The sequence below is a fragment of the Bos indicus genome, chromosome 7 (genome assembly GCF_029378745.1).
Source record: "Bos indicus isolate NIAB-ARS_2022 breed Sahiwal x Tharparkar chromosome 7, NIAB-ARS_B.indTharparkar_mat_pri_1.0, whole genome shotgun sequence".
Classification (NCBI taxonomy): domain Eukaryota; kingdom Metazoa; phylum Chordata; class Mammalia; order Artiodactyla; family Bovidae; genus Bos; species Bos indicus.
The window spans coordinates 5976812-5991963 of NC_091766.1; the positions used below are offsets into that span (position 1 = coordinate 5976812).

The 15152-nt window shown below is 53.6% G+C and overlaps 1 protein-coding gene across 13 annotated transcripts in view; it reads right to left on the reverse strand.

The window, feature by feature from the left end:
* MYO9B (myosin IXB) overlaps positions 1-15152 on the reverse strand; it is a 107823-nt gene that overhangs the window by 91699 nt on the left and 972 nt on the right. The window lies entirely within an intron of this gene.

Here is a 15152-nt window from a genome sequence, read left to right on the forward strand (position 1 = left end):
GGGAAGGATTGGGGGCAGGAGGAGAAGGGGACGACAGAGGATGAGATGGCTGGATGGCATCACTGACTCGATGGATGTGAGTCTCAGTGAACTCCGGGAGTTGGTGATGGACAGGGAGGCCTGGCGTGCTGCGATTCATGGGGTCGCAAAGAGTCGGACACGACTGAGCGACTGATCTGATCTGATACAGAGTACATCATGAGAAACGCTGGGCTGGAAGAAACACAAGCTGGAATCAAGACTGCTGGGAGAAATATCAATAACCTCAGATATGCAGATGACACCACCCTTATGGCAGAAAGTGAAGAGGAACTAAGGAGGCTCTTGATGAAAGTGAAAGAGGAGAGTGAAAAAGCTGGCTTAAAGCTCAACATTCAGAAAACGAAGATCATGGCATCTGGTCCCATCACTTCATGGGAAATAGATGGGGAAACAGTGGAAACAGTGTCAGACTTTATTTTTTTGGGCTTCAAATCACTGCAGATGGTGACTGCAGCCATGAAATGAAAAGACGCTTACTCCTTGGAAGAAAAGTTATGACCAACCTAGACGGCATATTGAAAAGCAGAGACATTACTTTGCCAACAAAGGTTCGTCTAGTCAAGGCTATGGTTTTTCCTGTGGTCATGTATGGATGTGAGAGTTGGACTGTGAAGAAAGCCGAGTGCCAAAGAATTGATGCTTTTGAACTGTGGTGTTGGAGAAGACTCTTGAGAGTCCCTTGGACTGCAAGGAGATCCAACCAGTCCATTCTGAAGGAGATCATCCCTGGGATTTCTTTGGAAGGAATGATGCTGAAGCTGAAACTCCAGTACTTTGGCCACCTCATGCGAAGAGTTGACTCATTGGAAAAGACTCTGATGCTGGGAGGGATTGGGGGCAGGAGGAGAAGGGGACGACAGAAGATGAGATGGCTGGATGGCATCACTGATTCGATGGACGTTGAGTCTGAGTGAACTCCGGGAGTTGGTGATGGACAGGGAGGCCTGGCGTGCTGTGATTCATGGGGTCGCAAAGAGTCGGACACGAGTGAGTGACTGAACTGAACTGAACTGAACTGAGGGTATAACTGTATAGCCAATAAGGCTATTTAGGGACATCGTGGTGGTCTGGCAGCTAGGACTCTGAGCTCTCTACCCTGTCCCTGCCTCCAACCCCAATGCAGGGGGCCTGGGTTTGATCCCTGGTTGAGGAACTAGATCCCACATGGCACCTAAGACCTGGTCCAGCCAAATAATTAAATACAAAATAAATATTACAAAAAGCTGTTTATGTATGGCTGAGCCCTTCACTGTTCATGTGAAACTATGGTAACATTGTTTGTTAATCGGCCATAGGCCAATATAAAATAAAAAGTTAAAAAAAAAAAAGCGCTGTTTTTAAAAGTATGTGAAACTATGAAAGGAAGCAGTTCCCTAGGAATAAAACTTTTTGGAACTTCTTGCTTTCTTTCCAAAATGCCCAATTCTTGAGCCATGTCACCAAGCTCCTTGGATGCCACTGCAAGGAAAACGGCTTGGAATCTATGAGCTTGCCTATGCTCAGAGGTATCGCCCACTTGACCGTCCCCCAGAAACAATGAGAGCTGATCTCAGGACGTTCCTGGGGAGCACCACAAGGCCCGGGCATCTGTGCACCTCTGAGCAGGTGAGACAGGTAAGAGTGTACACTGTAGATCTGCACCTTAATCCCGGTCATGTGAATGCATGTGTGTGCTCGTGAACATACACCGAGCATGAATGTGAGCACACATGTGCGGACGCAGGCACACAGGCATCAACACGCACTCACATCCAACCACGCTCACACCCGTGCACGCACAAACACAGACAATGAGTACAAACAGAGTTTCATCTGAATATACCCACACTCATGTGAGTGTAGACGCATGACCCAGGGCTTCAGGCAGAGACCGCCCCGCTGTGACGCACACTTGTGGAAATGTGACCCACGTGCACCACAACTTCCAGGGCATCGATCCAGCTCGAGAATGGGCGAGGGTGGGGAGGGCTCCGGATGGCCTCAAGCCCAAGCAGCTTGGCTGCAAGTGACACAAAGGGCACGTGAGTACATCTGTTCTCTCCTCCCAGCAGACACCGTGCTGAGCCAGAAGCCACCAGGGCTGACCAGGGTCTGGATGATGCTTGGATAGGCTGAGGGCTGCGTGGCCCACATCTGCCAGGGCTGCCTGGTCATCAGACACCCTTGGAGCCCCACGGGGGACTTTTATTGCTCTGGGCCCCTTGCTGAAAGGCGCAGGAGACCCCACGCTCAGAGAATGGAGTTTGTGAGGACAGTCACAGGCCCGGCTGATACGCACCCCACCCCCAGGCCAGGAGGAAGTAGATAAGGCTTGCTCAAGGCGCCTGCTGACCGCTGGAGCTGCAGGGGAAGAGGCGGGCCAAAGAGAAGGGGTGGGGCAGGGCAGAGGCCAGCTGGGGCCCCTTGCAGGAGCCCCCGCAGGGCCCGCCTGACCCAGCCCGAAGCAGCTGCCCCTCCAGGCCCCACCACATCTGCATCCTGGGAAAATTCCCCCTGCACCTGCCTGTGGGCCCTCCCAGCACCCAACCAGCCTCACCTGAGCCCACACTCTCCTCTCAGAGTGGCTCCTTTTACCCCTCCCCAGGGGGAGGGCCCTCCCACTGAAATAACTCATTTGTCTGAAAAACAAGAGACACTAGTAAATTCTCTAGCCCAGGGTCCAGTTCCGAGTTCCATCCTCACTTCCAGGCAGCCTGAAGCCAGCCCTTCCTGCTCCTTCCCCCGCCTCGGTTAGCCATCACCCCTCACCGCCCCAGCCTTGGTCTGCCATCACCCCCTGTTGTTTCTGCCCACCCCCGCTCCCCGACACCTCCATCTGCCATCCCCCTACACAGTTGAAACCACAGCTCCCCTTCCCAAAGATGCTACCAAGCTCCTGCCAGTCACGCCTTTCCTGGTCCTGCACACTTGCTTGGCAGCCCTGGGGGCCAGGTGGCACCTGAACCTACCCCTGGGGCCCACCCACTCTGCTGTACTCCCCCTTCAGTGGCTAAGCTGCTGCCCAGGGAAGCCCACCCCACCTCTTGCCCCAAACACCCAAGGGTGTTTGCTCCCTGCTCCTCCCACTGACCACATCCTGTCTGCTGTCCCCAGAACAGCTTCTCTTTTCACCAGGACGACGGGAGGACCCCTGAGGGACCCCTGCCTCCATCCCTCGGGGCCGCTGCAACGGAGCCCCTGGCAATATCGGTCTAGGTGTGAGTGTCCCAGTGCAGAGCCCCCTGGGGCCTCCCTCCGGCCAGCCCTCCGCTCCTGGCCGTCAACCCCCATGCAGCAGAGCCCCTCTTCGGTAGGTCGGCGGCCACCAGGAAGCAATTCCTGGACATGCTTTGGCTACTTCTCACTCAGCCAGGCCCAGGCTCACAGGGCAGACCTTGCAGGGCCCCATCAGTCATGGAAAAGCTGCCCAAAGCCCCCAGCCCACAGTGGGAAGTCTGGTTCCCGCAGCCCGGGCTACAAGCCCAAGAATCACTGACCAGGCCACTGCCAGGGGCTGGCACCCTGCCCTCCCCTCCCTCTCAAACAGAGGCAGGCACCACCTCGCTGCCTCCTTCCAGTGCCATCCGTGTCCCCTTCCTCATTCTCAGGTTGGGATGTCCCTGGGACCCCTCCAGCAGACTCTCAGAAGCTCTGCTCCCAATGCAGCGTACCCTCGTAGATCCAGAACCCCCCCATTCTCTAGGTGGTACCATTTTAACCTGGACACTTGGCTGATCTGATCCCCTCTAGAGCCTCACTTTGAAGGCCCCTGACTCCCTCTTCCCAAGTGACTTCTGGAGAGGCCCCCCCAACCCTCCCCGCTACAGTGCCAGAGAGAGAGGTTGGCCCGGAGTAGCCTCACTGGCATTGAGGATTAAGATTTTTCTCAACCTGTGGCTATCCGTGGGCACAGAAGAGTGTTTTGTCACATTTAATCCTCTGACTGTCAGGCTGGGTTTTTGGAGAATTAAGTGTATTCAGTAATGATTTGTTTATGGAAGCTGTTTAATGTCAGTCGCCCATTTTTCCCCCACTGAACCCTGCCTACCCAGCTTTGTTTTGGAGCAGCTCTTTGTATAGGAAGAGTATGATGTCTTCACGATGTCTGATGAACTTAATTCATACCAACTTACTTTAAAAAAAAAACATTTATTTTTAGCTGTGCTGGGTCTTCATTGCTGTGCGGGCTCTTTGCTCTCCAGTTGTGGTGCGCGGGCTTCTCACTGTGGTGGTCTCTCTGGTTGTGGAGCAGGGCTCCAGGGCAAGTGAGCTCAACAGTTGTGGCTTCTGGGCTCTAGACTGCAGGCTCAACAATTGTGGTGCACGGCTGAGCTGCCCCACGGCATGTGGCATCTTCCTGGACCAGGGATCGAACCCGTGTCTCCTGCACTGGCAGGCGGATTCTTTACCACTGACCCACCAGGAAAGCCCATACCAATTTACTTCTGTGTGTGCTGTTTCTTGATCCAGATACCACATTTTATGAGCAGACGCATCTGTGGGTCGTTTCTCCCATGATGTCGGCACCTACTCTTCTCCCAGATTGGATGAACATGGAACCACACTCTGTCTTCCTCTCCCTGCCTGGACTTACTCGCCACATTTAAGCCTTTATTCATTTGGAAGTTATACTGGAGGGTGTAACAGTTTCCTAGGGCTACTCTAACAAAGGACTGTAAACCAGGTGGCTTAAAACAATACGTACTGTCTTGCCTTTCTGGATGAGCCCAAAAATCAAGGCGTGGGCAGCGCTGGTTCCTCCAGGAGATCCTGAGCGAGAAACCTTCCTGTGTCTCATCTTGGCTTCTGGCGATGCTTGCCTCTCCTTGGCTGCTAGCTGCACCACTCTGATGTCTTTGGAGGCCTTCTCTGTCTCTGTGTCCTCCCCTCTTCTTATGAAAACATCAGATACTGGATTCAGGATACAGACTCCGTGAGATCTTTAATTACATCCGCCAAGACCTTATTATTATTACTTTTTAACATTTGTCTATTCACTTTTGGCTGCACTGGGCCTCAGCTGTGGCATGCAGGATCTTTACTGCGGCACACGAGATTTTTCTCTGGTGTGTGGGCTTCTCCCTAGGTGTGGCTTGAGCTCCAGAGCACGGAGTGGCTCAGTAGTTGAGGCACTTGGGCTCAGCTGCCCCGCAGCATGTGGGATTTCAGTTCCCCAACTAGGGATCGAACCTGCGTTCCCTGCAATGGAAGGCGGATTCTTAACCAATGGGCCACCAGGGGAGTCCTAAGACCTGATTTCTAATCAAAGTCACATTCTAAGGTTCTGGGTGGGACATGAATTTAGGGGGAAACCAATCAACCCAGCATGGTGTGGGAGGTGAAGGGAGGATCCAGATGAGCTTCAAAGAATGAAATAAGTGTTTTCCTGCTTTTTCTTAAAGAATCTGTCTCTCCCCTGATCAGGGAGCTTCTTGTTAAAGAAGATAAGTGAAGTTACGTTACACACGCGTGGGTCTGCCCCTGGGCTGCTGGTACCTGCGTGGCGTGGTGCTGTGATGACCACAGCTTCGGGGGATGTCCTTGAGCAGTGGACATCAGCTCACGGAGGCGCTCAGCTGACTTCTCTGGCTTTTACACATGCCTTCCGCACAGAGTCCAAACACAGCCTGAGACCTGGAAGCCAGTCACACTGTAGCTTAAGGTCTTGTCCCAAGTGCCTGTGAAACCTGCACCCCAGGAAGCCCCAGACTGTGTCTGGAATGAAAGGAAGCAGGTCTGGGGCTGAGGAACTGGGGGCCCTGGGTCCCCAGGAGGGATGGCTCAGCAAAGCAGCAACTGTACACTATGGCCGTGTGTCGGGCACGGCAGGTCCCGAAAACCTATGTCTGTCTTTGATTCAAACCACTGCTCCCAGTGTCCCCAAGTTAAAAACCTATTCTGCCTTCTGACCAGTGCTCATGGAAGCACATGCAGTGTGAACAGGAAGGAAAACCCATCCCTGAACTGAGAGGATCTATCTACCTGGAACTTGGAGGACAATTATGTGCTCATCACTAAATCGAAGTCAAACTGCAGACTCTAACATTCCTGGATGAAAGAGCCAAAGGTGGACTTGAAATGCCCACTGAAGGACGAGTGGAGGGACTCCCCTGGTGGTCCAGTGGTTAAGAAACCTCCTACTATGCAGGGGACAAGGGGTTGACCCTTGGTTCGGGAAGATCCCACACGCAGTGCAGCAACTAAGGCCGTGCGCCGCAATTACTGAGCCTGCACTCTAGCGCCTGCAAGCCACAATTACTGAGCCCGTGTGCCACAATTACTGAAGCTCACGTGCCTACAGCCCAAGCCCTGCAACCAGAGAAGCCACCGTAAGGAGAAGCCCTTGTGCTGCAACAAAGAGTAGCTCTTGCTTGCTGCAACTAGAGAAAGCCGTGGGCAGCAATGAAGATCCGGTAAAGCCGAAAATATAAAAAAAAAGGACGAGTGGATAAACAAATCGTAGTCCATCCACCCAGTGGACTATTATGCTGCCATAAAAAGGAACGGCACTCTTAGGCAAACTACAAGGCGGACGAACCTCCAGAGCATCATGCCGAGTGAAAGAAGCCAGACACCAAGGATAATCCCATTGACAATGAAATGTCAGAACAGGCAGATCCACAGAGACAGAGGGCAGACGAGTGGCTGCTGGAGGCTGGGGAAGAAGGGATCAGGACTGACCGCTGATGGGCGCCAGGTTTACTTTAGGGGTGACAGAAAGGTTCTGGAACTCGACAGAGGTGGTGGCTGCAGAACACTGGGGAGTCACTCCCTCTTAACTTTCAGCCAGTCTTCTGCACAATAACAAGAATTCCCGCCAAAACACCTGAATGGTGAAAAATGAAAAGGCTTTGGCAAACACCACACCAGTGTCCCTTCTGGGCTCTAAGGAGAGGTGAGCCTCAGTTCAGGGCCTTTCTCAGAGAAAGGAGGTGCAGGGAGGAGGCGGAGGCGCCCCACAGTCCAGCGCTGGGGGCAAGGGACAAATGTGAAAGAGCCGCTCTCTCTAGTCCGGCCAAGGCCTCATGCGTGAAAAAGCCCACATTCTGCCGATCGGCTTGGCGAAAGATTCGGAACTGACTGGAAAATGAGGCGGATGGGGCCCTCTAGAAAGTGTAGCATAGCTGCTTCGTTTATATAAGGCCATAATTTGAAGCCACATGTTTACTGGATGAAATCATCCTCAAGCTAAAAGGAGGAGGCCAGGGTTACGGCACCATCAGTTGGGATGCTGTTTTGGAGGCAGTGAGTTTCCACTTTTCCAGGCGTGTTTCCTTGAGCCTGCTGGGATTTTTTTTTTTTAAGGAAATGATGACATGAAGTTATTGGTAAGATGGACCTGCCGAGAAACAGCTACAAAAGAAGCATGTTTCTCAGTCTTGGCGGCTCAGAGTTGTAAGACAGCTTAGGGCTTAAGTAAGAGGTGGGGGAATGTGGCCACAGGCCATGGAGCCCCCAGAAGCTGGAAGGGGCAAGGAAGGGTCCTCCACCCACCCCCAGAGTCTCTGAAGACAGTCATGGACCTGCTGATGCTCCAGTTTTGGACTTCTGGCCTCCAGAACTTCAAGGGAATCAATTTCTATCATTTAAGCCATGCAAGCTTGTGGTGCCAATTTACAGAAGCCCCAGGACATGGGTCCAAGGTGTTGTGTGCACAAGGTGCTGAGTTCCCCGAGAGAGGCCGTGATCAGGAAGTGCCACCACCTCTCTTCCGCTTCTTTTAAAAACCCCCGGAGAAGCGCCTCCCAAACACCCTCTCGTGACTGTCCCTTTCTCTCTTAACTCATCCCTTGGCCTTCTAGTCTGGCCCAACCAGTCTGAGTCTTAGAAAAAGCTCTTTCTCCCAGGCCCATGCTGGGGCAACCTGGTCCATTCATCTCTTCCCGAGGCTGATCCTTCTTGGAGCCTGCTGCTACATCCCCAAAGAGGATGTCTTCTTTCAAAATCCGTGCAGTCAACAAATGTTTCTCTGCTGCCCACCCCGCCGGGCTGGGCCAGGCAGCTGGTAAAATAGGGAATGAGAATGTGGCGATGAGGTCTGACCTTCAGGCAACCTGACAGATCAACCCACTAGCAAAGAGGCATTTCCAACAGTAACGGTGCTTTTGGAAAGAAAAAGCACAGTGTATTCAAGCAGCAGCTCTCAACTGTGGGGTGGGTGAGGGAGTGATCCTGCCCCACCCCACGGGACACTTGGCAAAGGCTGGAGACATTTTTGGTTGTCACCCCTGGGGGGAGGGGAGAGACTTCTGGCATCTGGTGGGTGGAGACCTGGGACTCTGCTCAACACCCTGCAGCGTGCGGGATGTCCCCCACAGCAGAGAGTGGTCTGGTCTTGGATGGCAGTGGTGCTGCCACAGGGGTGGAAACTGACCAGAGCAGGGTGGTCACTTTGGACCAGCTGGGGGGTGGCGCAGGGGAGTGCCCAGTGGAGAGAGCTGCCTAGGCCTGCGCAGTGCGAGGGGATGGATGGGCTGAGCGTAGCGATGGCAGCCTAGGCGAGGGCGGTGATCTCCAAGGGCAGGGGCAGCCAGGGCTGGCCTCGGAACAAGGGGACCAGTGTGGCTGGTAGGGCCGAGGCTGGAGGGGGAGGGGCCGGGGTCAGGAAGGTCAGATCCCACAGGGCCTTGTGAATGTGGGAAGGAGTCTAGATTTTCCTGCAAGGCTGACAGGGAGCCCTGGGGGGGTTGGAGGCAGAGAGGACCAAGACACAGTGACATCAGGAAAGGATCAGCCAGGCCTAGTGTGGCAGGCAGAGCAGGGGGAGGGAGGAGGGGTACTGGGCAGCCCCTGCAGGTGTGACAGGTCAGGGGGACTGACGGGGGCTTGGGTCTGGTCCCTGGGTCAGGTGGGGTCTGATTACAAGGGGACAGCAGACCTACAAGCCCCTGTAGGGGCTGGGATCTGGGTCCTTCCCTACAGACCAGTGAAGACTCAGAAAGTCTTCTGGGAAGCAGGTCTGGGCAGGCAGAGGGGGGCCCTTTGCGACCCCCACTCTCTGATCACACAGTCCACCTGTCACTGTGCCCATGTGGAAAGCCACCTTGAGAGCCTAATATGGGCAGAGCTGTGGCGACAACACACAAAGGCCCTGCCTGAGACCAGGCGAGCAGCCCCCAGAGGACAAGGGAACTCCGCTTGGCCCCTGGTGGCTCAGATGGTAAAGAATCCACCTGCAGGGCAGGAAACCCAGGTTCGATCCCTAGGTCGGGGAGTTCTCCTGGAGGAGGGCATGGCAACCCACTCCAGTATTCTTGCCTGGAGAATCCCATAGACAGAGGAGCCTGGTGGGCTACGGTCCATGGGGTCGCAAAGAGTTGGACAAGACTGGGCAACTAACACTTTTTTTTTTCACTTTCACAGAGCCTCAGGTAGGGCTTTGGGGGTTGCAGTGCTAGCTCCATCATGGTGGGGGTGGGGCGTGGGAGGGCGTGATCTTCTCCTAGGGGACACCTGACATATATGGAGACATTTTTGGTTGTCACAACTTGTGGGGGGGGTGCAACTCACAACTGGTGGGTGGAGGCTGGGGTCACTACTGAACACCCTGATGGGCAAGAAGGCCCCACCACAGACTATGACCCAGCCCCAGTCAGCACCAATGCCAAGGCTGAGAAAAGATGGTTTGAATAAATAAAAAAACAAAAGTTTGCACACTTTAGGGTCTCTCCAGGGCCTCAAAGGCATGTAAGATGCTCGCATGATTCCAACTCCGTGTTCACCTGACCACACAATATACAGAAGGAGGGAGCAGGAGAAGGCGTGAGAGGGAGACGGCCTGGTGGGGTAACTGCCCGAGCTGCTGGGGTCACCTCTCCCTGTCAAGTCACCGTTTCCACTTTCAGACACGTATTCCTTAGCCTCTCCATCTTCATCCTCTCCTCTTCCTGCTAATCCAGGGGGCAGACTCCCTGAGGTCTACGGCGCAGGCTGCTATGCTCTTAACATTGTGTGCCGCCTGTTTCTTTGTGTGCATCATGTGGCATGCCGGATAGTGGCTCCCCAACCAGGGACTGAACCCGCACCCCTTGCATTGGAAGTGGGGGGTCGTCACCACTGGTCGACCAGGGAAGTCCTGTGTGTCACTGTTCTGATAAACAGCATTTCTACATGACAGCCAGGGACTCTGGCCATCTTCCCAAGCAGTGGCCTTGGAGCCTGGCACACTCGCCAGGAAATGAAAGCCCCTGGGTGCACCCATGGGACCTGAGATGCAAAAATCTCCAAATCTTCTCTGCTCGGCTCCCCAGGTTCCATCTACCCTTGAATGGGATGGAGACGCTCTGAGAGATGAGTGGGAAGATCCTGGCAGAGCCCTCCTGGTCGTGATGCCGTTTGCACCCCATTCGCGAGAAGGCAGCAGTAGCGTCAGGGCTCCAACTCTTTCTCTTCATCAGCCACTTCAGGCCAGGCCCAGGTTCCAAATCCACCCAGTGCCAGGCACTTCACAGCCCTCACCAGGCTGGGAATCTGACTTTAGTGGGCATGACTGCTGACCAGACACCTGTGCTTGGGCAGAGAGACCAGGGCTACTCCTGTTGCTCAGCACACCTGAGATCGCCAAATCTGTCCCAGGCTTGTGGACATTTCTTGTGGAATGATTTTCAAGTCTTCCAGAAACTTCTTTTGTCTCATCACCTGTGGAAGCAGCTGGTCCCAAAGTCACTTTGTTCCATGAACGGAGTTGATTTTGGACTCCCCCTCTAGAGTCTGGCAAAACTGAGGACAGGGACCCCCATATACCTCAATTATAAACTTTGGCTAGCCCCTGGGTGGGCACACACTGTCTCCCAGGTCTGGCTCTAAACACATCCCTAATAAAGTCCCACAAGATCCGCTCCCCATGAGTCATGTTCTTGCCTCTCTATAGTCACTTCAAGTATAAGGACATGTGCAAGATCTGGAAAATTCCCTAAGAGGGCACTTCCAAAGGTGACGTGGCCAACCTGCCCATCTCCCCTACAGTGTTTGTTTCAGTGAATGAGACAAAACTGAATCAACTTTTCTCTATCTGGATGATTATCTATCAAAAATTCCCTTATTAAATGAAATTTCCCTTACTAAATTCATTTCATAAAAAATGAAACCTGTCTTCTACCCAGTGTCCTGAACCGTGTCCCCCGCCAACCCTCTGCTGGCCCCCATAGGGTTTCCCTGGTGGCTCAGAGGTAAAGAATCTGCCTGTAATGCAGGAGACTCGGGTTCGAATCCTGGGTTGGGAAGATCCATGGAAGAGGAAATGGCAACCCACTCCAGTATTCCTGCCAGGAAAATCCCATGGACAGAGGAGCCTGGAAGGCTGCACTCCATATGGTCACAGAGTCAGACACCACTGAGCATGCACCTGCCCCCCACAATTCATTATATTGAAGTCCTACTGTTCCAAGGACCTCAAAATGCGACTGTACTTGGACATAGGACTTTTAAAGAGGTGATTCAGCTAAAATGAGGTCACTAGGATGGGCACTGATCCAAAGGGGCAACTGGACATGGACTCGCACAGAAGGAAGATGCGGTGAAGACTCAGAGAGAAGACGGCGAGAGACAAGCCGAGGAGAGAGGCCTGCGTGCATCCTTCGCTCGTGGCCCCTGGAAGGAACCAACCTTCACACCTTGATCTGGATTTCTGGCCCCCAGATCCACAAGACAATATGCTTCTGTTGCTTGCGCGACCCAGCTTGTAGCACTTTGCTACGGTGGCCCCAGGAAACCCGCACAGGCGGCGGCGACAGTCATGAAATGCTCGGAGCTGGTTCCCTCTTACGCACACAACCTCAAGGAACAGGGCAGAGCTGGGATGTAAACCAATGAGTCAGCCCAGGACAGCTTATTCACTGCTCCGACTAAGCCACAGGCTGAACGCTTGAATCACTGCTTTATTTATCATCGGGACTCAGGCTCAGAGTCCCGACGAGGAAATGAGTAGAACCCAAACTCATCCATCGGCTGCGTTTTTGAGACGTGCCTAATCTCTGGGGCCCTTTTGGGGCCAAAATGAAACAGGCGACGAGGTGACGTGGGGGTCTCTGAGCTGCAGCCGGCAGCGGGCTGGCTTGCTGGGGGCCCCGGCCGCGCTCAGACAGAGCCCTTTGTTCTGTTTCTCCGTCTCTGGGACGAGGGCAGAGAGAAGGGCCTGTCTTGCTCGGCGGGGAGGCCGAGCAGGGGCTGCCTGGCACAGTTGATTGGGGATGCTGGCTACACAAAGGGCCGGTGGATGGGGGCTGGGGCAAGGCGGCCTTCAGAAGGGGTTGGATGGCCCCAGAGTGTGCCCTTTCTGCCCCCGGAGTTAAAGCAGCAGTGTCAAGGTCGGGGAACAAGCAGAGGAGGATGCACAGAGAGCAAAAGTTAGCCTGTGCTTGAGAACGGACCCGTGTCTGGAGCCAGGAGGGCAAATGAGAGAAGATAACGCAGCTTCGAGAGCCACAGTCATCTGGGGCTGCCTCCAAAGTAGCTCTTTGAGAAGAGAATCGAATACCTCTAATCTCGGAAGAAAAGCAACCATTTGTTCTGAGACAAGGACGGTGCCTGCAGAAATCCAGGTCAGTGGGAAGACAAAGAAGAGAAAGACAATGGCATTTGCTGTGGCAGCGAATGGCGAGTGCTCCAGCTTACCTCCTCTTCCTCCTCCGTGCAACATTCTCAGGGCACGTTCCCTAACTCCCCCTTGGTCCATTCCCAGTGGTGTCTCCTTTTTATCGGGACGCCAGATTAAGAACTGAGTGGACGGCAGAATTCAGTTGCTGGCCTCTTTTCCCCACGCCTGCTCTTGGCAGCAATTTGCTGGGAGCCCAACAAACACCAAAGAGTCACTGAGGTGATGGTAGGCCTGGTGGCAGGAACCAGCTTTTACTGGAGAGTTCCCGTCCCTGGGGGCACACACAAACCATGTCTGGAGACACTTTGGCTGTCACAACTTGAGGTGGGCATATGCTACTAGCATCTTGCGTGTGAAGGCGAGGGCTGCTGCTCTACATCCTGTGATGCACAGGGTGGCCCCCACAGCAAAGAAGGACCTGGCCCCAGATGTCAATGGGGCTGCAGTCGGGACACCGTTCCAATAATTGGGTCTTTAGCAAACTGAGCTTTCTAATGATCCTTCACGCTTCTGGAAAGCACAGGGAGCCCTCTCTGAAGTCATCACCTTCCTGAGCCTCAGTTTCTATATCTAGTAAACGGGAACCACAGTCTCCCTGCTGATGCCTAGCAGAGTAAGAGAGTTGGGTATGAAAGTGTCTATCACAGAAGATGTTCAATGAAGAGCCACACAGGGACGTACTTATGTGGTTCCCTCTTCCGGCTTGGTTCAACACCTCCGTATCCTTCAAGCCTTGGCTTGCGGCCAGCCATCTCTTCTGAGGAAACCTGCTGGAATCCCCTATGCCCTGAAGCTTGAGCTGGTCATTCCTGATTCTGTCCCCACAACTTCTTGTGTCATCTCTGCTACTGAACTGACCAGTTACTGTGAACTCCATCATGCCTGTGGGGGGGGGGGGGGTGGACCACTAGAATGTCCCTCCATCAGGGCACGAGGGCTCATCCCTGGCACTCAGTCCACTGTGTCTGACACAGTCAGCCCTTGCTTTACTGAACTCTGGACCCACTCAAGACACACAACTTCAGGAAGACAAGGAATGGGAAGCAGTACGTTAACAAGCCCCCCTCCCCCAGGGATAGAGAACAGATCCTACAGTGAAATAGAAAAGGGTGATTCCCAAGTCCCCTCCTGCTTCTCTGAGTCACAGGCCTGGACTCAACAGAGGGTCTCACCCAGAGATTTTCAGCCAGAAGGATGCAGCTGAAACCCTGGGAACGGGTACGACGTGTGAGAACACGTTTGGCACTGCAATTTTCTACATGGAAGATAAGGGAGTGGTACAATAATCATTTTGAGATATATACTGTAGGATGGAAAAACGGGATTACTGCAGTGGGGCTGCATAAAATTAGAGGAGGCTGCGCGCTAGAGAAGCCAAGGTTTGGGTTTCAAAGTTGAGAAACACTGACTAGGCCAACCTGTTCGTTTTGCAGGTGGAGAAAGACAAGAAGATTTGATTGGCGGTTAGAACCCCCAACACAGGACCCTCCATGAGAGTGTGCCTGGCCACACTCCTGGTACAGGAAGGAGACAATAGCAGGGCTTTGGAACCAGAAGATTCTGGTCCAGTTCATGAAGGGAGAGGGCGAGGGCAGGGGGGATGGGGCGGTGGGGTGGCGGGGGAGTCCTAGCCAGGGCAAGTCCAAACGCAAAATCTGCAGGAGGCATGACTGTGGGCTCTAATCATGTGTTCTGGGGAAACAAGGCTGAGAGTCTCGCTTACAAAAGTTCCCTGAAGGCCAGAACATTTTGGAAGTGTTCGGGTGGTTATCTTTCCGTGGCCTTCTTCACATTCAAGCTATCCAGACTCCTGTCCTGAACATGCTATAAATCCAGGCTCTCTAGCCCTTCTAGCAGATTCCAGACAAGGATCCCCAGGGTTGGGAAAGAAAAGAAATGAATGCTGATCAAAACCATTTACTGCAGGGACTTCCCCTGGTGGTCTAGTGTTTGGGACTCCGAGCTTCTGATGCAGGGGACCTAGATTCAATCTCTGGTTGGGGAACTAAGATGCCACATGCTGTGTGATGCAGTCAAATTAAATAAAAAAAAAATTAAAAAAAAAAAAAAAGCAAACTGTTAGCACAAGGCCCTTGCCAGAGCCAGGCCCATCAGACAACTTTTGCAGCTGGCCATGTCACCTTCCATGCTCCCGGATGCCTTGAGGGTCTGGGGACTCTAAGACTAGGACATACCTCAGGAAGATAGGATCTGGTACGCTTCAACTGTAAGGCACAATGTCCCCCAGCAGCTCCCACCTCAGACAGAGGTGTGGGAGAGGCTTTTCCTTAAAGATTGCTGGTCTACAGAGCGCCCACCAGAGGCTGTGCCTGTCCTGGGTTGAGCTCTGCGCCGCTGGAGAACAAATTTCCTGTATGTCATTTTACCCATTTAAGTCCAAGGATGCAACTGGGAGGAGGTGGTGACAGCCTAGCACATGTGGGTGTGTGCACACCCACCCCTGTCGCCTCTGAAACCCAGTTCCGGCCCCAAAGCGGGGGCCCAAGAGCTCCTTCCTTGCTCCCTAGAATCCCCA